Genomic DNA, 25,425 nt, shown 5'->3' with positions numbered 1-25,425 from the left:
CTGCTCGGCCACCAAGCACAATCTGCGCTGCTATACGTTCTCGGTGACAAATCGCACAGCGCAGGAGCACACGCACAAATGTTTAAAGAATGGGACGACAGACCGCCCGCAGTTTGCCATGACGTCGAAATAAGAAGCACAAACAGCGACGTTTCTGTACTTTTCTGGTCAATAGTTCAGTTCGCATGGTTGCGGCACGCATTACTTCTTTTTTTTTAAATCCAAACGACGAAAACTGTGCGCGCACAAATTAGCGCGGCGTTTGTGACGTTTGAATTTGGCGCCTTTTTCCGCGCATGCCATTAGCTCCGGCCGGTGCACTGCTTTACTGCGCTAAAGAAAGTAGTTCATCAAAGAAGCGAAGCAAAAAACTTTTATACACTTGCAAATCGCAACAATTGTTCAGTAATAACATGAAATTACATAATTTGTTATCCAATGGTACAATTTATGATAATATAAGCGTGTATTTGTATGAGTGTACATGTATGATTGCGCGTTTGCTGCTGTTGATGTTTGGCGCATTCCGGCGAGTTCGTGCAAGCCGTTAGCTTGAGAGTTTCCTGCATTTTCTGTGTTCTTTGTGTGCTTCGCTGTGACATCTTTGGAATATTCCTGCGTGTTGCTCGCTTTTTATGGACTTGTTGCCTCGAAGATCGCCATGATCGCCTCCGACTCAGCGACATCAAGGGTGAGCGAGTGTTTCGAATTCCCCTTGTTCGTCCATTGCGACGCGGTGAACGGAAGCGGGGAAATGATTTCAGCGCTTGTGCGTGTCTTCCGCGCGCCTCTTTTCTAGTTTTCATTCCTAGTACTATCCTTCCGTTGCGAGAATGGGTTGTACAGCACTAGATTTGTGGTAGATAACGTGGAGTTTTGTCCTGGTTTAACTTTACACTCCGCTTGTGGTGACGTAAGGCAGCTATGTGGTGCCACCTAAAACAGGGCATGTTGTACGCCATGATTTCTGATACGGTGTTCGAGCACCGATTGAGTTAGCCTTATTAATGAGCGCAAAACAATGCGACGTGAAACCATCCGATCTGTACTGTAATCGAAGATATTTCGTTTGCGCCACGCTAGTACAAGGCGTGTGAGCGAGCTTTCAGCAAAAGGGGGGGGGGGGGGGTGCGGTGGGATTGGCGAAAGTGTATTCTGTTGCGCTGTTCCCTTCAGGATCGAGTGACTCCGCGGTGCTTCAAGGCCACTATCTGACACGCCGTGCGGCCGATGTTCGCGCGATCGGAAAACACAGAGGAGGCTGTCGCGCAATAATAATAAAGAATTTCAAGGGTGTACATGCGATACGTGAGATACAATAGGGGTGATGCCACAGAGTGCTGCGAAATCATCGAGTTATACGCCTTGCCAACCGCGTGCGTTTTGTTTTCCCCCAGGTCGCGCGCATTCAACTTTATTTTTTCATCTTCTCCGTTCGTCGCCATCGAGTGCTTCGCCCAAACGGCTTCGCGTAGGCGCTCTTTGCATTCACGGAAAGGCAGATTTCATGGCACTCCAGGTCCTACAACATTCAAAATAATGTAATTTCGTGAAATTGCAGCTTTTCGCACTTCAGTAACTGATTTAACAATAGTTTTAAAATCAGTAAAGGAACGAGATGCCTGGCATATCTGCGTTGTCGTCCCACTGTGCTTCGAGGCGGCATGTATACGTTATCGGCAACATAAACATCAATAATTAGCATTGTTTCTTGTGACCATAGAAGTAGCTAGTTATGTCGAAAAGCAATTTTTGCTTTGAATCAGAGCACTATAGAGTGAACAGATTGAAAGGGGAGCGCATCGTTGTGAACTAAATCACGGCGCTTTGCCACAAGCTTGGAATAATGCTTTGTCGAAAGAGCAGTTCTGTGAAATTCTTTCTTTGAGAGTAAGCAAAACTTCAGTAGCATCAGGTAGACGGGGAGTAAAGGAATGTAACACTGGTTTTATATGAAGGAGCTGCGTTTAATATGTGGCCATAACAGTTAAGTAGATGCGTGGAAATAATGTTTAAAGTAACTAGAGGAATGTGAAATAAATTTTTTGACAAGCTCACACTGCCATTGGCAAGAGCGGCCACACTTAAGTGTATTCAATGACTAGTCATGTGTATCCGTCCATTTATGTCAGCCTAATGGTCCATGTAGCTCTTTTGATTGTCGCTTTTGCTGCATCGTGGCTTCACGTTTTAATAGTGACATCTTTTTTCAGATTCAAAATGAGCTGGGAGAGGCCCCAGCTGGAACGGTAAAAGTGAATTCTTTGGCCATCCATTCTGTAGCGTCACGATGATCAAATACAGTGATACCGTGAAAATGTATTGCAGGAAGCAGAAAAAACAACAACATTGCTGATGCAACTGCAACGCATTTGCTCCAGTGATCAATTGGTGCAGAGTGCCTTCATTAGGAGACATGGTGCCTTTAAGCACTCAGCTTAAAGACTTTGCAACTGCACTGGGACTGGGAGTGAATTTCATTGTCACTTGTGAACATATTAAACGCGGAATGTGCCTTTTTCAGTGTATATGCCTGATATGAGAGGGGCGTTCAGAAACTTAGTGTGGACATTAGTGGTCTGCATGAGTGCACATCTTTCTAGTTTTACCAGAACGAAGGTATTATGACCTATGTCATACAGCAGTGCACAGCTAGAGGTATCAAACCAGAACAGCAGCACCCTTTGAGAAAGTTGGCTGAAGAACGAGCAGCGATCGGGGCTTTCTGCATTTCAAGGGCCAAATTCCAAAAATATTGATGCCGAGCTGGACGGTGTGAAGTGCCGGTCACCACATGCTGTAGCCAGCATGGCATTTTTAATCTCCTTGGCATTATGTCTCGTTAAGATACAGAAATTGCATCACTGCTCATAAAGAAATTGGAAATTGGGAGGTTGAGGGGAAGTGGAAGGGCTCCCCTCTGGAGCAGCCAGTGCATGCCCTTTGCTATACTGATAATCCTACCTTAATGAGAACCAGTGATGCATGTTAACCTATTACGCAGCCAAGTGCATTCCTTGTTTTGTATTAAGGGGACACTAATGACACCTTAAATGAATTTAAAATAAAGCGTCGTGTTAAATAACTACTTCTGTAACTTTCTTGGTAGTTGTTTGATTATTAGAGAAAATAAAGCTCAAAGTTCAATTTTCTGAGTATCGCCCCAAAATCTTTGTGCTGACACCTCACTGTCACATCATGGATTCCAAGTATTTTTTCAAACTTGGGCTGTGTTGGTTCTGTAAAAGTTCCTGACGCTTTTTATTTTGGGTTTTTGGAATACGATGAAGAACATCTTTATTTGTAAAAAAAATTGCTACACCTCAACAGACATCATCAAAATCCATGACGTCACAGCAAGCGGGTGTGGTAACTTCAAGGCAGCACTGCCACCAATCTTTCCTCTTGCTGCTTTTACAGTTTACTCAGCCTCTTGTCACGGTATGAGTGAATCTCTTGAATAGTAGGAAGGTCATGTACAGATACATCTAAAATAATTTTTCTCTTTAGTGCTTTCATGTCGTAGTTGCTTAGGGGTGTTGGCACAGCTCCGCTAAGCACGAGGTCACAGGATCAAACAGCCGCATTTTGATGGAGGTGAAAGACAAAACTGCCCAGGTACCTTGCAGCCTGATTTGGTAAAAATTAGTCCAGAGTTCCCCACTAAGGCGTGCCTAAACATCAGATTGTCGTTTTGGCACTTAAAACGCCCGAATTTAATTAATTTAATTTTGCTTTAGTGCTCCTTTAAGCTGTAGAATTCATGATCTTTGCAAAAACTCATGCTCAAAGTATTCTCCATAAAGATTAAATAAACAGTAGATATAAGTGTCTATTTATATTTTGAATTGTGGTGATACGTGATGACTATTAGAACGGTGGTACAACGAGACAGACAGAATTGTAATACAATGTATGACGGCACGATGATGCACATCGAGGAAATGACTGAGTTTCCCTAGAGGTCCCTGACATGAACATCAACTGACTGTCCACAAACTTCTGAGTTCACTCCGTGATCTTGTGCAGCCTGTGCTTTGCTAGTCGATTAATTTAATTGAGGTGGTGGTTGGCACATACTGTCCTTGCAGCTTATGTACATTTCATACAGTGGAGTGGAATCTCACATATTACTTCTGCAGCACAGCAAGCTAACGTGACGTGTAGTGGTAATCTTAGTAATGATCGACAATCATGTCCCTCTTTGAGCTCTTAATGCTGCTTGCCAACACAAGCAGCAGCAGTTGCCCAAGATAGCGGGAAGGAGATTCATTGAAAAGTGGCATATGCCCAGGGTCGCATACCCAGTCACCCAAGTTGTTCCAACGGTTGATTTTGAACTCTTCCCTTAACATAGCAGCCCAATCTCCCCATTAGACCATGGACTACCTATTGACACAAATGGATGGGAAAATAGAGACAAACACCTGAAAATATGAAGTATCCTAAGAATGGTAATCACAATAAATAGTACTAGATGTGCATTAGCGCAAGCTCTTGGGCCAGTTGGTGCGTGATGAACTTGAAAAAGGGGGGTACCAGCAAAACAAAGGACGCGCACACACGTAAAAGGCGTTAGACAGGGACGGACGCTGGTCCGTCCCAACGTCCGTCCGTGTCTAATGCCGTTTCCTTGTGTGCGTGTCATTTGTGTTTCGCTGGTACTCCCCTTTTTCAAGTACTAGATGTTTGGATACTTTGGTTTATTATTCTTGTTTGTGCTGGATTGTTTTTCTGAAACATGTGGCGTCCAGACAGCATAAGAAGCTTGTAAGAAGTCAAGTTTAGCAATCTAGATTTGCAACAGGTACTTTTGTAATGTATTTGCAGTAGGGCTGTTGTGTGAATGTGCTTGAAAGGCTTAAAACTGTTTTGCTAACATTTACTTAAACATGCAGGTTCACATAGGTTGAAGGAGTGCACATTGAGAAGGTTATCCTGGCACAGTTTACCATGGCCTGCCATGGTGGACCAGGAAAGTTTGCAAGGGCCTTGCTTCACCATGTGTTCACAGAGGAGGAGCTCATGGGCCATTTGGGCTTTGGAAATAACACCAAGGGGCAAAAAAGGCTCTTGACCCCACCAGGGTCAGTGCTGTTATAGGCAAGTACCATATATCCTTTCTGGTTGCATTTTTACATTCCCATTTTTTCTAAAATTATGAACTTGCCATTGGCATAACAAACGACTTTCAAGTAGCCCGTGTGTGCAGTTGTATGCGACAATAGCCTACTATTTGGAATGACTGTTCGTACGATCTTAAGTGCGTAATGCCGCCATACTCAAATGCTTCTGAAATTTAAAAGCTGCCTTCACTGCTGAAAGTTTTTAGTGGCTCCACCACATAAAATGAGCTGCATTTGCGCATTAGCAGTGTTACTTGGCTGTCATTGCAAGGAATAGTTGTCTGTGAAGCACGCTCCAAATCTATTGGCATGGAGGACATGTTTAGTTAGCCTGAAAATGTTATTCTAATACGCGAATTGCGGAGAAGGTATGCTCAAGTGTGGTTACTGCTCAGCTCGAGCAGGAGCATGTTCACCAAATTACAGAAGTCAAAACAGCTCTCCAGGTTCTGAGATGTGAAACAGTAGTTTCACCAATTTTAACAGACCACATCGAATTAAGGTTGCTCCTATATTGAAGGAGGTCCATGTGATGCCAGACAGCAGCCTTTTAGCAGAGGGAACCTGAGTGGTGTGGCAATTTTCTTTTGGTTGTTTCAATCAAAGAAACAACAGGGACAGAGTTGGAAGCATTGCTGTCAACAGTACTATGTTTAGTGGGCGCTTACTCATTCTAAGCACTTAACCTATGACTCGTATTTATTAACGCACACTTTATCACTTTGTATTCTAAGATATGAAAAAAATATTTATGTGTATTCTAAGATATGAAAAAAATATTTATGTGGCTTTTCCCCATATACTTCAATAAATTGAGAATAGGCTCTTGGGGCCTAATGTATAAAGCTTCTTACAGACCATCGGACATGTCCACTACTCCCATTCTGAAATTGTTAGAATTGATTCCTGCTTCCTTACTTCACCTACCTGTTAACAGGGTTATTATGAACCATTGCCAAGTAGATTATGGGCTTAAATTAATCAAAAAGATAAATGGGCTTTTCTGTCGCTCTTGTTTAGCCCGTTGAGGATCACATTTTGGGGAGAAATATGCCTCTCTAATTTAGGAGTTATATATTTTTTGTGGTGTGCAAATGCTCAAAACTTTCGAATTGAATAGTGTCCTATTCAATTTAGTCTTTGAATGGTCACTATTTGTAAATGCGAGTATTCTAATATTTCGAAACACCAATGAAACATGAAATTTGAGCCAAAGTACGGTAAATTTTCACCTCCAATAACATAGTGTAGACATAAAACGTAACAACTTGTAATAGCAGACCAGGCTACGTTACTTCAGTAGCTGTACTTGAGAGGCTGTACAGCAATCATTTATGCGTACTGAAGAGTCCTGTGCATGTGAAGAAACTTTCTGCTGCTCCATTTGTGCTTTTAATAAACAGCTTTTCATAACATAACAATGACAGAAACTTGCTAACTTTAATAATACTAGGATGTGAGCCTCATCTTACATTAATTGTGATATCAGCTGTTCATTATTCAGAAACTATCCATTATTTGATTTGCTTCTAGCATTATTCGGTTCAGCCTCAAAAATCACTTTTCGCGCACCCTTAATATTTTTTTTGCAGATTTAAGTTCTTCAGAGTGACATTCCGAAAAAATAAACTGGTAAATAATATTTTTAAATAACAATAAAGTGGCAATACCATTTCAGTATTTGCAGTTTTACATGTTTTATTTTTTTATGCAGGATAAAGCAGCATAATTTTTTTGTGTAATGAAACTTACAAAAAACTTGTGGCAACACTCCCAAATTACTGCAATGACAGACACCAAGGAGCTAGGTGAAAAATCAGTTTTGGAGAAACCCAAGGAGCGACAGCACTATAAGAATATTTACTAGAAGTCTCAGAAGGTTGCAGCACCTCCAGTGGGATGCTAGGCAACACTTTGTTCTGAAAAGGCAAATTTTTTTCAGAACGTTCCATCACAGCCACAGATGTACGGCAGTGAACCCTAAAAGGGTTAAAGAAGTCAGTCCTATCGCATATGGCTCTTAAAAGACGGCATTTCTTCGTCTCTGTCACATTCTGCATGTGTCATGCTAAGCAGCTTGGTGCACTACACGGAATCCTCATTAGAACAGTAATTCAGTCGTCGAGGCAGAAAACATACTTCACTGTAAGCAGTGTCTTCTTTAATGTAGAAAGTCTTAAGTCATTGTAAGGTGAGAAGTACATTCCGATTGCATGTGAACTCAGGAAACCTAACATCAAATGAAGCTACACTCAGTTGTAGTGACATGACAGTATTGTATTTGGAGCATGGAAAAGCACAGTGAAGTGCAGCAAATTTTAATTATGAAAGTTACAAGAAATAATTTTAGTTGTCAGTTCAGGTTTATTTATGAACGACGTGAATTTGTTTCACCATTTCGTTTCTCAGCAAGCAAAACTCACATCTTTGACATTGAGGATATTCATAAAGTTATTTTGCTACAGTGTTTTGTTCCTCTTTGCCCTTTCCTGCATTTGACACTTAGTGGAGTCCTGTGCCGCACTGAATAAATTTAAATGGTCATGCTGTAAAGCTGTACCCGTGGAAAGTTGGACTAAAGCAACACAAATACATAAATCAATTTCGTTATAACGAGGGCAGATTGCATGCCATTCTTTTGCATGTGGAAGTTGCTTTTTAAAACTTGTTCTGGCTTCTTGTTTTTGCAGGCTTCACGTGTTGCAAATTGCCTGGTACCAACATGCCCTATGTAAAGAACTGTGGCGTCGCTTCTCGCATGGGACCAATAACCTCTCAAGAGCCCAAGTTGGACAGCTCAAACCAAAACACAAGTGTTGTGCTTTTGTAACTCTCGACATTTTTATGTTCTGTGTTAGTCTCCTGAAGGGCCCAATTTGGATTTCTCAAATGAGCTTACAAATGTTGTGCCTTTCTATGCCTTCACATTTTTATGTTAATTTTATTTATGTTAATTATGCTAGTCTCCTGAGAAGTCCACATTGGATTGCTCAATCCAGAATACAAGTGCTGTGCTTTGTTATAGTTCACTACATTTTTATGTTAGTTTTTGATATGGTTCTAGTAAGGAAAGTGTTTCCTTATTAATATATTTTTTAAGTATCTTAAGCCATTTCATGCCAAACCACCCAATTTTGTCAAGAACTGTTCCATTATGGCAAACCATTTCAAGTTTGCTTGATTTTGAGTAGGTACAATGAGAAAATTTGCTTTCGTACATACACTTGAGTCATTCCAGGGCAACCAACCAACGTTTTTTTGACCATCACAGATATAGTTTAAGCTCCAAACTCTTGCTCCCCATTTATTTTCCTTCGCAAAAATTTTTTTGAACTTTGGCAAAAATTTATTGTTCTTGCCCAGCTAAGCTAGAAGGCACTGATACACGTTTCTTCTGAAAGGGAAATTGTATGATCAAATATTCAGATGGTGTTCATGTCAAGAGACTGAAGTGGTGTGAGTGCCAAAATTTGCAAAGCTTGAATTTTCTTCTAACGTAGGGAAATACAGAAGGCACAAAATAAATATAAAATCAGACTGGTTGACTTGGGATAGCTGCAAAATATTTCAAGCCTTGGAGGTTCAGTTCATCAGCTAAAAAAACTGTAAAGTTCAAATTTTTTTGCAAGAAGCTTCGTGTTGAAGATAAAAAAATTAGCTTTGGTGGTTGGCACAAAAGTATATGCCGGCCATCGTTACACAGCCCTACATGTCTGCTATACATGTGACAAGTAACAAAAAGGTATTATTGTTTAAGTGCGATAAATTATTTTTTATAATGTTGATTTGTGGATCACACATACAGCATAAATATAGCATAAATATATGAAGCCATGTCATCTAGTAAGGAAATATTGTTAATATAATTAGCCACAAGAACTATTCAACAAACTGACTGCCTTTTTTATCATTGCGAAGGCAGGTGACGTCTAGCGCTGCAGCTGCAGTCTCAATTCGTATTTTTTTAACATGAACACAAGAAGTGGTTGCCAATGGTGTCTGACCACATCAGACTAAACATGGCACATATGACTTTTGTAGATGAGCATGTTCCGGCTCTAAAACAGTGGTAGCAAACAACACCACAAGAATTTGTTCGTACTCATGTAGGTTTTCAGTCCTAATTATGAAGGTGTTTTCTACTTGCATCGTCATTGGGCTTCAGGGAGCAGGGCACAAAGTGTCCTGCTCCCTCTATGTTGCATTGCACTGCGACATGCCCTTTAAAATGCTTTGTATAAACAATATCAGCGCTCTTTCTGGATTTACTGTCTACATAATAGCTGATGTTTCTTTTTGTAAACTGCACGAACCATATCTTTTAGCACTGCAGGATTCCCTCACGTATTTAATACGTACGAGGTCTGTTAGAAAAGTATTTGACCTTTTTTTGCGAACACCTGATGAATATGTAACAAGTGCGTTTTCATCAGCTGCCCTTGAACCTTTGTGCGCATGCACGAGTTTTTTCCTGCCTGCCAATAGCGTGACTTGCTGGGACGCAGCATTTGAATGAGGTAGTACACAGTGCTCTCGTTGGTTTTTTATTGCAAGGAAAATGGCGGAGTGACTGGAGCAGTGCTACTGCATCAAATTTTGCCAGAAACTGGGCGACAGCCAAGTGGGAACCATTCCGAAGATTCAGACTGCTTTTGGTGACTATGCTATGAGCAGCACACAGATTAAGGAGTGGTACAACCAGTTTAAAGCTGGCCATGCATCGGTGGAGAGCGAGCCACGCTCCAGTCGGCCATCAACATGCCGAAATGACCAGGTCATTGCCGAAGTGAACCCCGTGGTGATGCGGGACTGTCGTGTGACTATCCAAGAAATTGTGGAAGAGGTGGGCATCAGCACATTTTATCCACATTCCATTATCACTGAAGATTTGGCCATGAAGAGAGTTGCACCGAAATTCGTTCCCAAACTGCTCATGGTGGAGCTAAAGCAACTTCGTGTTGAAGTCTCACAGACATGCTGGATTCCACAAACAGTGACCCCAACTTCATGAACACCATAATCACTGGTGACAAGTCTTGGGGGTATGTTTACGACCCGGAAACCAAATCCCAGTCATTACAGTGGAAGCATTCCACGTCACCAACCAAAGACCGCTAAGTGCGCATCAACGTTAAAGTGTTGCTGACTGCTTTCTTTGACTCCCGCAGTGTGGTACACTACGGGTACGCACCACAGGGTCAAACAATCACTAAAGACTACTACAGGGATGTCCTGCATGGCCTATGTGATGCTGTGTGGCGCAAGATACCGAAGTTGTCAACAGGAAATTGGCGCATCCATGACGACAATGCTTTTCTCGCACTTGATTCAGACTTTTTTGGCGAATAACCAGACTCCTGTAGTTCGACAGGCTCCTTACTCTCCTGGTGTGGCCGCCTGCGACTTCTGGCTGTTTCCCAAAATCAAGAGGCCATTGAAAGAAGCGCGATTTCAGACAAGAGAAGACATTATGGCTGCAAGGACAGCTGAGCTAAACTCCGTTCGGAAAGAGGCCTTCTCGGAATGCTTCTAACAATGGCAGCACTGCTGGGAGAAGTGACTGGAGTCCCAAGGAGACTACTTTGAGGGTGATTAGGTTTCCAACGCTCCAGTTATGCCAGTTTTTTTTTCTTCAGCCAAAGGTCAGATACTTTTCTAACAGACCTCGTATTGATAGTTTATGTGCAATGGCTGTATGGTTTACCTGGCCCACACCAAACACAAGCCTCGTTGCGTTAGAGCATGTGGCCCTTGGCAATAAAATGCAGACCCTAACACCGCTTCTCTGTCATCTGTGTGGAGACAAAGCCAGCTTTGTCGTGCGCATTCCCAGCCGGCAAGCTGTGCGCACATCCGAGAAAAAACGGTGCTGACAAAATTTCAAAAAAGAATTTCTCGCATTTAAAAATAATGCCTTCTTTAACTTCACACATGCATAGCAGACATGTAGAGCTATCCAATAATGTATCACATATTTTTTGGCCAACTACGAAAGCTGTTTTTTCCTTCAACATGAAGCTTCTTGCAAAAGATTAGAATTTGTTTTTTTTTTTTTTTTTACAGGCGATCAGCTGAACCTTCAAAGCTGCACATATTTTTTTGCTATACTATGTCACTTGGGCTACCATTCTGTATTTAAGTTCTGTCCTGTGAATTTTTCGTTACGAAAAAAAATCTAACGGATTGCAATTTGACTCATTTTTGCCGGTGCCAAAAGCAATCGAAGTATTCAAATATTTGAAAAATTGGCTATTTTGGCAGTTGCATCACTTCACCGTATTTCCACGCACACCATTTGAAGGCCTCGATCAATACAATGTGCATTTGAAAAAGAATGTTGATTGATGTCCTCTAGCTCAGCTGAGCAGGAAAACTAAACTGTCACCAAAATGCTACAAAATATCTGGCAAAAATTAATAAAAGTGGGTAACGAGTTTTGAACTCTAGTAAACACATGGCTATGTTTCAGCTATATGTGTGGTGTCAAAAAAACACTAGTCGATTCGGCATGGAATCGCACACCTGCAAGTGCATCTGTGCCATTGTCAGAGTTCTGTAAAAACTGCATTTTACATAGCTTTGTAAACATGGTTTATTGCTATCTAAAATACATGAGTAAAAATTAATAGGTATAAGTCGGCTTAAATTTAAAATGCAACAAAAAATCTCCGGTAATGGCAATGATGTGCCTTTCATGTTTGCATGAAACCATATCTTTTTCTGAATTCTTTCGTTATTTTTTTGTGACAGTGAATAAAATTGAACTCACAAAAGGAGTAACTTTGTTTTATTCCAGCACATCACTAATAGTTTTTTTTTCATATAAAAATCTGAAGTAAATATGAATAAGTCGCTTGATATGGAATGACCTGCACAGGAACGTTATCATGGCAGAAAACGCAACTGTATCATGCAACAGCAATGCAGCATAATAAACTGCTACCATAAGCATCACTTATTGTGATTGCCATATTTCAGAAGTATGTAAGGTTTACTGAAATTGGCACACACCATTCAACCAACAAATAAGGATTGTACAGTGGTCCTTTTTCAGTTTTACAGATTTTTTTAAAGTTGTCTGTGCCAGGTAGCATAATTTTTGTTCTTGAGCGGGATTATTCAGAGGTGGACATTACTAGCACAAGAAATGGAAACATTAAACTGATTCTCATAAATTTATTAATTCACTTAAACATCACGGCACATATTTCAGTTTGCAAATTGTAGCCAGTGAGGTTGAAAGACATATTCACTTGAAATTAATTTCCAGGATGACACCAGTTGCGAGATTTTTTCATAAATGTGAGAGAAATACATGGGCATTCCGGTTACTTTTGTGCTTCAATGCATAACAGTGCGTTTTGTTAACAAAAAAGTGCTACAGCAGTGCATTTCTACAGCCAGTTTGATGGCATGTGTCTCGTTACTGGTGTCATTCTGGAAGTTCATTCTTAGTGCATACACCTTGTAAAATTACCGTCTACAATTCGTAAAAACTTTATTAGGAACTGAGTTTTTCTTAATCAGCTGACTATGGTGTCTTGATTTCTCATGCAAGTAATGTTTGGCACTCTGTATCTAGAATTATGTTAGCTGCAACAGTCCGTGTTTAATAAATTCCATGAAACTTATCTCATTTGAGTGCTGTGGGCTCAAGCAAATCGTGCCATGGTAATAGTACCACTGGCTCCCTAATAGAGAAAGCAAGTACCTTTTTTGAGTGTTCTTATTGACAGTCATGTCAGTCTGCTTCTACATTTATTTATTTAGGTATTTATTTTTTTAAATTTATTTCTTTTGGGAAATGTGTTTTACTTGAGGGCCACACATACTACACCTTCAGTATTCAATTTTGTTATGGTGTCAAGCTGCAGGAAGTTGGTACTGTGCAATAGTTTTTAAGAAGTTTCTGATGTTCTCAAACTACAAATGGTTGTACATTTACACAGATGTTTGGTTACAAATAAACAGTTCACCTAGAAAAATGGTTTTTGTCTGCATCAGTTCAGCACTCTTGGTTTTGTGGAGGACCATTCACTGACAACTGAAAAAAGTGGCATAACAGTACTGCTAGCAGTTTTGCAATATGTTTTATTACAGGCAATCTAGGAGCATGTTTTGAGCCCAGGGTGACAGAGGCCTGCGATACAAAACGGCTGTATTTAAATTTTATCCCTATCCTCTCACAGCAAACATACCAACGTGACATCAAAGGTAATTATATGCAACATAGCTCAGCAGTATTTTAAGGTAAGTGCAGGTTTAAACTGCTAAATACCCAGTGGGGCATAAAGGGATTTCAACATAATTTGTGTTGATGTTCAACAGATCTGCAACAATTCTTCCATGGGCTTTCAATATTGACGAACAACACATTTCAACAAAACGTCAATGGGCTTTTAATTTTGAGCTTCAACAATGCTTCAATGGGCTTTCAACATTGACAAACAACACATTTCAACAATACGTCAATTGGGTTTCAACATTGACAAACAACACATCTTCAACAATGCTTCAATGGGCTTTCAGCATTGAAGTACACCATAGTTTCAACGATATGCCAATGATCTTTCAAATTGAGAGGCCACAATGATGTTTCCAGTGAATGTCGCGGGCCAATTATCAACACTTGTCAACAATTTCCTCAATGATGTTTCAACAATTCCTCGATGATCTTTCAAGGTCATTTGTTGACGTTGAACAATGATATGTCAATAACCTTTCAACAATTTTTTTTGTAAGGGATACCACGCGGGTGCAGCAAAGTGCAGTCCCAGTTGAGAAAGTTCGAGTGCAGTGTCTGCACAAGCGTTGCACGTCTATTTAAGAAGAAACAAAAAAGAATAGAAAAGTGCAAGCCGTGTCGTCTGCTCGGCGCATATCGCGCGTTTGACGCATTGTGTCGTATATCGTCTGCTGTTATCGCCACATCGTTCTACGGGCGCTTTTCGAGTTGGTGCTGCTCCTTGCGGTTCGAGAAGTGTTTTTGCTTTCAAGTGTGATATGCACAACGTTTGGCTCCTGTGCCGACACGCTTATGCAATCTGGCAGCCATCAACTAACTTCGGGCCCATAAATCATCTTACCATCAACTAACTTTGGGCCTCTCGTGAACCTTTTCTGCAAATGTACACATATCAAAAGGGAGCGTATTTTCTCTTAGTTATCGCAATAATCGCTATCGTGTTACTACTAAGACGTGAGAACGCAATGGTGGGCGTGATAACGTATTTGTTTCTTTTTTTCGCCAAGGAACGTGTTCCAAGATAAGCATATGCGATCGAAAGCAATTTAACGCGTCAGATGACTTAAATAACCCGCCCTCATAATTATTGGGGTGCCCAACTTGTATACCTCAAGTTCGTATGCCAGCTATATGAATTACTGTAACCAAATTGCGGCACGTTTACGTCCGCACACGCTGCGTCATGTCATCTGCTACCGCGAGTTCCCACGATCGCTACGTCATGTCGTCGACTACCGAGAGCTCAGACGATTATTAGCGCTGCGTCATGTCGTTTGCTACCGAGAGCTCACTCGATACTGCAGCGCTGCGTCATGTCCTCGGCTACCGAGAGCTCAGACGATTATTACCGCTGCGTCATGTCATTTGCTACCAAGGGTTCACACGATACTATAGTGCTGCGTCACGTCATCTGCTGCCGAGCGCTCACACGATACCATAGCGCTGCGTCCTGTCGTTTGCTACCGAGAGCTCACTCGATACTGCAGCGCTGCGTCATGTCCTCGGCTACCGAGAGCTCAGACGATTATTACCGCTGCGTCATGTCATTTGCTACCGAGAGCTCACTTGATACAGTAGCGCTGCGTCATGTCATCTACTACCGAAAGCTCACACGATACTATAGTGCTGCATCACGTCGTCTGCTGCTGAGAGCTCACAGAATGCCTGCGTTTCCAAAGTGGCGGGTGCATGCGAACTTTTGTGCAGAAGTTGCCTTGACTGAAGTGAAATTGAAGAGCGTGGTGAGGCTGCACCGTAATATCGAGGACAAAAAAAAAAAATGCTGCACTAGCTCCTCGAACTAGAGCAGAAAGTGCAGCCATATCGAAAATACCAACAGTTGAACTGAGAATCTTGATAGCACGCAGCAGCGTGCGTCACACGAACTACGAATGCTGTGCTTCAGCTCTGCAACTGCTCATTGGTCCGTATTGTCACTAAAAGCGTAGACGTCGTATACAGCTGCCTACGTTCTTCGATTTTCGGTGCCTCCCCCTTCCGGTTACTTTTCCTTCTGCATTTTCTCTTACATTCCAATCTAGAGGAAACTTTGCCGTCCCTTAACCTAACCTGACTCTCTGCAGACCTCGTCTGTATCACAATGAGTCACTTCTGGGGGGTCAAAGGCCTCCGCCAGGATCTCGCGTGCTCGCGACGACGGAGCGAGCAACTGACGGACCACGACGCAATCCTTCGCGACCGAGCAAAAAAAGAAAAGAAAATGTAGATCAAGGTTTGCTACATTGTACAATCAGAGGAACACATACGCAAGAACGATTGATGAGGTCCACAAAACTGTACACATCGCGCCACTTAAATATCGCGCACAGGCGCGCCCTACTACGGACGTGGTCCACAGCAAACAAGCCGAGCCCCCCCCCCCCCCTCCACACACACACACACACACACACACACATACAAAATGGCGGCTGACGTGTCCTGCTGCTGCTGCTTGATACAACCACGGGCTTATTCAATCTAGGACGTTGAGCGTCAGTACGTATAAGTGGGACAGGACTTGGGACAGTTAACGCCGTGCGCAACCTTTGTCACGCGCTCGCGGTCTCTTAGCGTGCGTGCGTGCGTGCGTATGTGCTACGTATGCAGGCTCGGTGCTCATTTCGAGTCTCGCATGCGACGAGACTTCGCGTCACCTCCTTGATGCGTGCGTGCGAGGAAGGCTTCGCGTGTGGACTCGTGCTTAAGAGGAGAGCCGAATGGATAGACAACAAAAAGAAAGAAGATAAATTAAAGAACAAGGAAAAACAGCGTTGAGAAGGAAATTACTGCTGACGAATTCGGCCCTTAAAGAAACCGCAAGGAACAAAAAAACACACGAGAAAGAAAGAAAGAAAGAAAGAAAGAAAGAGAGAAAGAAGCCCGCCATTGCCGCATTATAGCTTGCACGCTCGTTCGATTCACTATTCAGGCCACGAGCTCCCAGAGCGCGAGCTGTTCATCGCATACGTTGAAGGGGAACGGCGAATTACAAGAATAAGAGGTGTTGAGAATTAATCACCGCCGATCCCTATCGCTTGCGTCTCGGTTGATCCCTCCCCTCCCTCCCCTTTCTCAGTCGGGGCCGTCGCTTGCTCCTTCCATCTATCCTTCTTCCCATCAAAGCCACCCCTCCCCCTCACGGACCGCTCTGATTTACTTTTGATTAAACCCCCCTTTTACACTCAAGCCAAACTCCAGGGGAGGCGGTGATGATGCCGACACGGCTCACTTCTTCCACTTCTTTCTCTTCTCTTCTTTTTCTTCCTTCTTTTTCTCTGACTTCTTTTTCTTTCATTTTTGTCTGCGCGTCTCTTCTGTAAAGCTGGCCGTGATGACTCGCCATTTGGGAATCAGATGCGAGCCGATTATCATGCCTGACCGGATTAGACTCAAATGTCGAACGCGCGCGCGCGACCGATTGAGCGAGCGCTGCTGGTTGTTTTGGCTACTTAAAGAGAATGAAGCGCCGCGAGAATGAGACGAAAGAAAGAAAGAAAGCCGGCAAAAGAATGCGTACACAAGGATGCGCGCGCCTATTCGCAAAGAAGGAAAGGAAGAAAGATAGGTAGAGACTGAAGGAAGGAAGCAGGCGTGAAAGGAACCTGAAGCACGTATGCTGCAACGCGGTTTGGAAGCGAGCGCCTCCTCGCGGTTGTGGTGGGCACTCGAGCGATCGAGACAGTTCGGTGTGTGTGTTGGGGGGGGGGGGGGGGCGGAGTTAGAGCGTGGGGGGGAGGGGGTTGCGAAAACTGGACCACGTCAGGAGATGAGAGCGCGCCGCGCGGATTAACAAAAGTCGTATAGAGCGCCTCGGGCGCTTTCGGACGTGTTGCATTGCAAACTCTGCCCAGTTCGCTATAGCGAATGCCACGGAGAAATGCGAGACTATCGTGGGTTGGGCAGGCGGCAGTTGGAGGTGATGCTGCGGCTTGGTAAATGTGTACAGTAAGGGCTGAGGCAACGGTATATCAAAATATGGGGGGAGGGGGGACGTAATCGAGGCTCAATTTCCGAATTTGTAACGGTGGTGCCGAGGCCCAATTTGTATGTTCGAAAACGCGCGCACTGCCAAGCGTGGGTATATATATGTTTCGACGACGTAATTTCGGCAAAGGGGAAAAGAAAAAAAGAAATTTGCTTCCCTTCCATTAAAAAGAGGAAGAGAAGAACAAGAGGATGCGATAACGCTCTCAAATGCGCAATTCTTGCGCGCCTGTACAGAGTTTGTTCGTATAAGAAGCACCAGGGGGAAATGTGGCGCCAGTGTTCTGCGTGCACTACGGTGCCTCGATGTCAGCGCCACCTGCGGTTGTGTGGTATCGAGGCACCTATGGTGGACCAGCGCTGGCTAGGAGGCGCTACGAGAGTTTTGAGTGTGCAGTTGAAATATTTCTGACACCGTCCAGTATAGGGAGGCCATGAATATGGTACGATATTCTGGATGATAATTCAGAGCATCAATGTTTTGCTTTAGCGCTATGCGTCCAGCTAAGCTCTGGCAATACATCCATGCGCCTTGGACAATCGCGCATGCGCTCATATGTTCAAAAGCAGGCCGTTTCTCAGTCAGGCCACAATCTCAACACATGCGTAGTTCCAGAGGAGCGGTCAAACTGACGACGCGAAATCGCAGCATGTGCTACTGAAAAGTGTTTCCATCGCTCGCTAGGGTGTGTGTTACGGCGCTGCTGTTTAGCACGCGAAGTTTCTGCGCTCTGTTTGCCCAGAGACACTTTTCGCGAACTAGTTTGCTTTAAAGGAACAAGATGGCGCTTTCGGCGGTGCACCGCTTGCTGCGGTAAAGCTATGGAACCGATGGAGCATGTACTAGAATGTGAAGATATATCTGCCCAGCGGTCGATTTAGGCACTGCTGGCCTCCTTGAAGTCCTTGGGTTCGGCGAGAACAGGGGGGGAAATAAACATATCTGCAATAGAGATTACTTAGAGGTAATTGGAAGATTGGTGCAAGAAAAGTAGGGAAACGACAAGCAACGGAGGCGTACAAAAACAAAAACAATGGTTCACAATAGGGGTTCAGAAACTTTGGTTGTGGGAATTCATCGTGATTTTCATTTTTCATTTTCTTTGTTAACATAGGTAGGACATTAGGCAGTAAAATAACAAGAACTTGGTGGCGCAACCCACCGCCCCGTTCCAAAGGGGATGCTCATAACATCCATCCGTCCGTCCGTCCATCCATCCATCCATCCATCCATCCATCCATCCATCCATCCATCCATCCATCCATCCATCCATCCGTCCGTCCGTCCGACCGTCCATCCATCCATCCATCCATCCATCCGTCCATCCATCCATCCGTCCATCCATCCATCCGTCCATCCATCCATCCGTCCATCCATCCATCCATCCATCCATCCATCCATCCATCCATCCATCCATCCATCCATCCATCCATCCATCCATCCATCGCACGTTCCCTCGAGCGAAAGCGCTCGAATGCGAAATCATTATGCACTTCTATAGACGCTAGCTGCTACTGAGCCATCAGCTGTCGGAAATGCAACTGGGTGATCGCTGACGCAGTATGTAGAGGGAAGACGCGTGCAGTTGTTGGCAGCAAAAATAGTCACTGGCATATCAAGGAATGGAATGAATCTGTGTGGCCAAGTTGATGGACCGCTGCTGCACCAGGAATGTCTGAATTGCCGGCCCTTCGCGAACTCCGGCTCTCCTCGAGGAATAAAAAAAAAAAAAGAATCGCTCATCCGCGAGCGTTGTATCGGTAACTTTCAAATAAAGGACCTCAACCCCGGAAGGTCGGCCAGAGTGAGTACCGCTCGTTCCACAGTGACAAAGCGAGTAGCACCGCTTCCTTCCACAAGCTTCTCGCACGTTACCTACACATCTACCCGCCCCAATTTATAATTAAACCTACGCCCACGCATCAAGAACAAGTGAATGGGCACATTTTCGAATCAAGGGGCCGAAACGTTGGTGACGAGGTATGTGCACCGACAGAACACGAATGTTCGAAGCTGAACGTTTCGTGACGGGTCACGGATTAAGCGAATGATCAGCGACAGTGTCTTTGCTACAAGCTGTTACAAAGTGCAGTACATCTACGTTCCAAGCGTTGTATGCGGCAAGAACAAATCTACCGCAACTGAGCACACTCGCGAGTGATTAGGCAGGAAATATACGAACCATATAGTGATCGCACCAAGGAACGTCACTGAGTCAAAAACATGACAAGCCGCTGCTTCAGAGTGATCGGCAAATAAAGAACGAAGATCGAGAGGCACTGATCCCAATTTAATTCGAAACGGGAAAGCTTGAACAGCTTGGAAAACATTTGTATCCGCAGTACAAGCACCGCATATATACGCTCCTCGCACATTTTCGACAAGGCGTAATGAGCTCCGAAAGCGTCGGCATGTACTCTGAAGTCTGTGGCCAAAGTTACGTGTCGATCACACAGTCGCCATGTGCGATATCCGCCCAGAGATTTGCTAGAGCCGCACCAGGCGTCATGCACATCGACTGTAAACACGGAGGCAGCCGAGGTAGAGTGACCTATAGAATACTAGCTGAAGCAATGGACGCGTTACCACGTGATCAAACATGGCGGCGCGCCCACGGTATCGCTGTGAAAAGGGTCTATAGCCCCTTCGGTCACGGTTAACCCAGTTGAGTGCGCGACCTTTTTTTTTTTTTGACATTTCGGTAGAGCGCTGACGAGAAAGAAAACCGCGTGTATTCGAGCTTCGGGAAATTTAACTTCCCGCAAGCTTATTGTGGCTTCGTCACGCTTCAACATTTAAAAAAAATGATTAAGAAAATTCGTGTACTACGCGTATTGCAGCCTCAGCTCGAGGACGCAAGGTTGTGTGGAATCAGATATTATTCCTGCACCTTTGTGCCTCCAGTGTGCGACGCTTTGCTCGTGAGCGCAGCAGCCATCGCGGTGCGGCTGGCTGGTCGCATAAATCTGTCGCTCCGCTCGTTCGATGGTAAATATATTCCTATCAGCTACGCCTTCCATGTATTAATTGCATCATATTTTGCAATATAAAGGTATAAGACATAATGTTGCGCCGAATTACAGGACGCATGCGTATATCTTTCTTTCATATGTGACGCACTATTTTTTGGCCACGAATGCGAGTATTGAGGGAAGTCTAGTCTCTAGCCTAGTCTAGCGTAGTCTCTAGTATACTCTCTAGTCTATTCTCCATAAGTAGTGACCAAGCCTAGTCTCTAGACTAGCCTATTCTAGTCTCAAGTCTAGTCTCCATAACTAGTGAAATAAGCCTAGTCTCTAGCGTAGTCCGGCCTAGCCTAGTCTCCATAAACAGTGAGGGAGCTATAGTATCTAGTCTAGCCTAGTCTAGTCTTTAGTCGAGTCTCCATAAGTACTGAGGGAAGTCCAATCTCTAGGCTAGTCGAGTCTCCTAGTCTAGTATCTAGTCTAGTCTCCATAAGAAGTGAGGGAAGTCTAGCCTCTCCGCCTGCTGTGTACGAAATGGGGCTGTAGCGAACACGACCATTACAGTGTTGCTTCGCTTTTTTCCGGTAGCATGCTAAAACTGGGCCGAAACTCGTCCTTCTTTCGCGGTACCTACGCCGCGTACGTCCCGCAAACTTTACGCGCCGACTTTACACGCACGTGTCACACGTAGTCCAGCCGGTCCCAAGATCGATCCTCCCCAACCGAGCCTCCGTCCGAAAGCGGCAGAACTCGAGAGCGCCGCATTCGGGAGAATCCAGAGGAACGTGAACGCACGGTCCCACGCTGTAGCTCGCCGCAACGCACGCGCGCAACGCATATTGGCGGCGCACGAAGTGTGTATACACGGCACGGGTGCGGACTAATGGAGAAAGCACGCGCAGGGCTCCGCGTGCAGGGTGCTCGCCCGTGTTCGCGGTCACGTGAACGCGTGCGCGCACACCGTATGAAGCAAGTGTGCGCTGACAGTGCATATATGAGCTGTCATAATTCTTCACTTGCACGTTCAGAGGAGCGAGTACGTTCTCTCTCTCTCTCTCTTTCCTTCTTATTTAAGGCACATGCCGCGAACGTGCGTGAGTAGAAATTAACGTTCGAGGAAAGTGGCGTATGCGCGTCTCCGTTCCTGCCTTCGGCCTTTCCCCCAAAGGGTTAGAGTGCATCACGTGATATGCGCATTCGACCATTTCGTTTCGTGCATTAAATGAGAATGTCCTAAAGCTCCAAATGCTAAACGAAAAATAGCCACAGGGCATCTGATCGCTTTCAATAATTTATTACAATAGCTTTTTTTTTACAGTCAGTTTCGGTTTCGCTTTCAGGAGGTTGCTGTGTCGTGACGTCACAATACAGTGTTGTGGAGCAGGACATTGAGGCGTTTGGACAGCATCTCCGGCGCGCTCGGTTGCCTCGTATACTGCTACTCATTATGAGGACCGATGTAGCAGCGTAACGGACGGTCGAGCGAGCCGGAACGTCGCGCAATGTCCGGATCCCGCACGGTGCCTCGTGACGTCACGACGCAGTATCCTGCTGAAAACGAAACTCCTGCAAGAAAGCCATTAAATTACTTACGGCACTCTGGGTCGTAACCTTCGCCATCCGTAGACGATGATGCCATGAACCTGCGAGCCAAATATTATGCCGCTGCTCTACCCAGAAGGAAGGCCGCGATCTCGCATTAGAGGTCGTTTGCTCTCACCTGAGCCTTTCGAGCCCCGCCCCCTATATCATGTCCAGCTTATGACGTCATAGACAAACGCGCGGTAGCCCTTAGGCGGCCACCATTGGGCAACTGTTCAGACCGTGAGTCAGTCCCCTAGCGAAAGTTCGCGCAATGCATGCGCATTTCTCCAATCTTCTAGCAAACTCAGAAGCGACTCTTGGTAAAGCTGGTAACCATAGGTAACGAGTTCCATCTGTCCTGTCAACGCTCCTTTGTCACTCTTCAACACCTTCGTCAGATGGTGACCCATAAGGGTTAACCTCTAATGCGCCACGGAATGAAGAAAAGAATGAAAAGCGCAGCAACAGGCATTTATATAGATTACTACGGGAGCCACCCCTGCTAAGGGAGGAATTGTGTTCAAGAAGAATGGCGGGAAGGTTACGCTCTTTATGCCTCCATTATTAGTAGGTCTTTATTAAAAAAACTTCTGCAGGCACATATTCACTGAAATTAAGAACTTCGGTGTGTTCTCAGTTTCGAAAAAAAAAATAGTAACGGGGATGTTGCGGGGCCTCTTTTAATAACACAAAATAAAAATCACGCGAAATGTTGAACGCGTGTATATCGGAGAAAGCGAACCAACAGCCGATAGGCGAACGTTCAGAAAAAAGATGCTAGAGCATCTCATAGTTGTATGCGTTTCCGAAATACCTTAGTGCACTCTTCGAGACACAGCGGTAGCTCAGTGAACTTGTCGCTCACTGCTGCACAGCATAAGGTATTATGTTCGATTCCCGATCTCGCCTAGGGAGGAGGAGGAAGGGTGTGTACGCAAATTAAACGCTCCTGTGCTTCATTAGAGGCACCAATTAAAAGACCCAAATGGGTTCAAACTTTACAAGAATCCCTCTTCGAAAGCGAACACTTTAGATGTTAGCCTACCAGCTCGACCAGCTTCCCGTTCTCAGATTTCTTTCGCTACACACAAGGTCATCTCAAAGCGCAGGCTTGGGTCGTCAAACCCACACACACAAAAAAAGTCTCTACTCTGTTTCTGCTTACATTTGCTCTCACTTAACACGAGAATTGCTTCCATTAGTCATCTATTCTTCTAGGTAAAAAAAAAACAAGTTATTCCCAGTGCGACCAAACAATGTCAGCAAAAGACGTCAAGAAGCGGACTTGTTGCACTGCGGTATAACCAGGCTCATTCACGAGTAGTTAGAAGGCAGATTCACGAGTCGGCAAAGAAAGGAGGTGACTTAGGAGCAGTTTAGAAAATAAGTGAGCCCGAGTGGCCGAAGAACTCATCAGTGAAAGACATCGAGAAGACGACTTATAGCGCATCATTATGGTTATAGGCTAGCCAGTACTTCACGGGGAGGTGTGGTAATTCCGCTTTCCCTGCTTCTGTTTGCTCTTGCCTGGCCCGTAAATTAGTCCTATTAGTCATTCATTGTTTTAGGGAAAGAAAAAAGAACGAAAGCGCGCTAGCCCGAGCGCGACCGAGCAACAAGAAGTCAGTAAAAGATGTCACGAAGACGACTTATAGCGCACGAGTATGGCTGGACTCGCGAGTGGTTCGCGGAGAGCTGTCGGTACGTTCACGAGTCGGCTAAGAAAAGAGATGATTTAGGAGCAGCTAAGAAAATGAGCGAGCCCGAGTGCCCAAGCAACTCATCATGGGAAAGACGTCAAGAAGACGACTTATAACGCTCCGACATAAGCCTGGCTCGTTCATGAGCGGCGCTTGGTATAGCTGTCGGTATATTCACGAGTCGGCTAGGAAAGGAGATGACTTAGGAACCGCTTGCACGCATGCACACCGACCGCCACCACCATCGCAGGCACGAGGCAGCACGAGAGCACGACCACGAATGCCCGGTTGAGTTCCCTCACGAATAGCAGAGCGGCCAATAAATAAAAAGAGCGCGCACGCCCTCCGTCTTCATTGGCGTGGCTCTTTAATTAGGCGCGCGCGGCGCACGGGAAGAAGCCACCATGCGGGGTGCAAAATGTGACCCAGTTTTCTTTCGCGAGGCGGCGATTGAAAGAAAGCTGGCAGCAAAGGCGACATATCATGGAGGCGCCAAGCCGATTTTCTGTGGACCGTTATAGTATACGGATGGGGCGAAGAAGTGTGGCGAAGGCCGTCACGGAACGCAGCGAAGAAGGTGCGTCTGTCCGTGTGTGCGTGTGGCCGGAGAATGTTTGTGTGTGTGCGCTTATCGGTGTGTTTTTTGAAAGAGGTGTGTCTCAGTGTGTTTGTTCAAGATTGTGCGCAAGTCTAGCTGGCTGTGTGTTCGGTCACGCCTCAGTGCATGCTAGCGCGCGTGTGTGTGGATATGCCTATGCGCGTGCGCACGTGCTTGTCTGGGTGATGCGACAAGACGCGCATCGTTTTTAATCCGTATACCAAAGGCATCAACGCGCCAAAAGAATGCCTGTGTGTGAGAGAGAGCGTGGGATGTTTGTGTGAGTGAGGATATTTGTCCGCGCGTATATGTTTGTGTTTGGATGCTTGCTTGCTTGTGTGCGTGCATGCGTGCGTGCGTGCGCGCACAAGTGACCGCAATGGGTCTTGCTTGCTAGGATGAGGAGACGTGGAGAGGGGGCGCCAATGGCTTTTAATCCGCGCATCAAAGGCGCCAACGCGCCGAAAGCGTTCATTGTCGATGCTGCGGAGGCGGGTCCGGCCGTTATCGACGAAAAGAAAAAAAAAACAGAGAAAGCAAAAGAGGCAAGATCCTTGAACGACGCTTGTTGTTTAGTTCTTCGCTTGTCCGCTTCTCGCATCTCGAGTCCGCGATCGCCGCTTGTCTTGCTCCCTGGATCACCGTCCCGGTGACTCTTCCTTCGTGTACGTCCACTGAGGAGGCGCTCGCGGTAGCCATAAAGCAGCTCCTCTCTCGCTTTTTTTTTTTGTTCTTTTTCACTAAGCGTGCTTGGACGATTTCGGCGCCTCGTCGTATACGACTTCCTCCTGCGCATGGGAGGCGACGCATGGGAGGCCATGGAGGCCCTCCTGCGCATGGGAGGCCCTGCGATGCCGTTCTGGCGGTGTGCCGATGTATCCTATTCGCGCCCAAAAGGCGGTGCTTTTCGTACATACACGCACGCCTGTGGTACATACTATACAAGGAGAGGCGGGAAACGCGCGTGCCTCCATTAGCTTTATTTATTTCGGCAATTTAGCCTCGATCATTAAACGAGTGACGAAGAAAGCCTTGACGCTTTTGGAGGAGGTGCGCTTTTCGCACGTCGTTAGTTTTTTTTTTTTTTTTTGGCTGCCCGCGCACGCTCTGTCTGCCTATTGGTTGCTTGCAGGAAATGTTTCGTTTCTTTTTTTTGAAATTGCTTCGCATTGTTGTTTTGGTCTTGTTTCTGTTGCTGCTGTTCATCTGTTTATGTTGCAT

General features: G+C 45.0%; 2 long non-coding RNA genes across 4 annotated transcripts in view; one reads left to right on the top strand and one right to left on the bottom strand.

Annotated features, from left to right (window-relative positions):
• The window catches only part of LOC129384313 (uncharacterized), a 244,243-nt gene that overhangs the window by 93,836 nt on the left and 124,982 nt on the right, over positions 1–25,425 (bottom strand). The gene's annotated exons all lie outside the window — the stretch shown is intronic.
• LOC126529080 (uncharacterized) lies at positions 326–11,902 on the top strand. The gene is made up of 4 exons (XR_007599110.3): positions 326–691; positions 2,214–2,249; positions 4,899–5,103; positions 7,817–11,902. It is a non-coding gene; the product is annotated as an uncharacterized lncRNA (long non-coding RNA).

This window comes from Dermacentor andersoni, chromosome 8, assembly GCF_023375885.2.
Source record: "Dermacentor andersoni chromosome 8, qqDerAnde1_hic_scaffold, whole genome shotgun sequence".
NCBI classification, from domain to species: Eukaryota; Metazoa; Arthropoda; class Arachnida; order Ixodida; family Ixodidae; genus Dermacentor; species Dermacentor andersoni.
The sequence above is the reverse complement of the archived record's forward strand: the minus strand, read 5'-3'. Positions and strand labels throughout refer to the sequence as shown.